Raw genomic sequence first — 231 nt, forward strand, 5'->3', positions numbered from 1 at the left:
GACAAATCCTACATAAAACTTAGATATGAAAAACCGTTCTTCCCTCCATATTGACTAGTCATCATTCATGAGAGAATTAAGAATTTGCCAAAGAATATATAATGTCTGGAATAGACATTTACAGTTTTTTTTTTTAAAAGACTTTGATATTATGATGACAAGGGACGAAAGGCTTCAACGTTGATCACAATGATGACTACCCGATTTGGGATTGAATACTTCTTTTTAACG

The sequence above is a fragment of the Penaeus monodon genome, chromosome 23 (assembly GCF_015228065.2).
Source record: "Penaeus monodon isolate SGIC_2016 chromosome 23, NSTDA_Pmon_1, whole genome shotgun sequence".
Lineage (NCBI taxonomy): Eukaryota > Metazoa > Arthropoda > Malacostraca > Decapoda > Penaeidae > Penaeus > Penaeus monodon.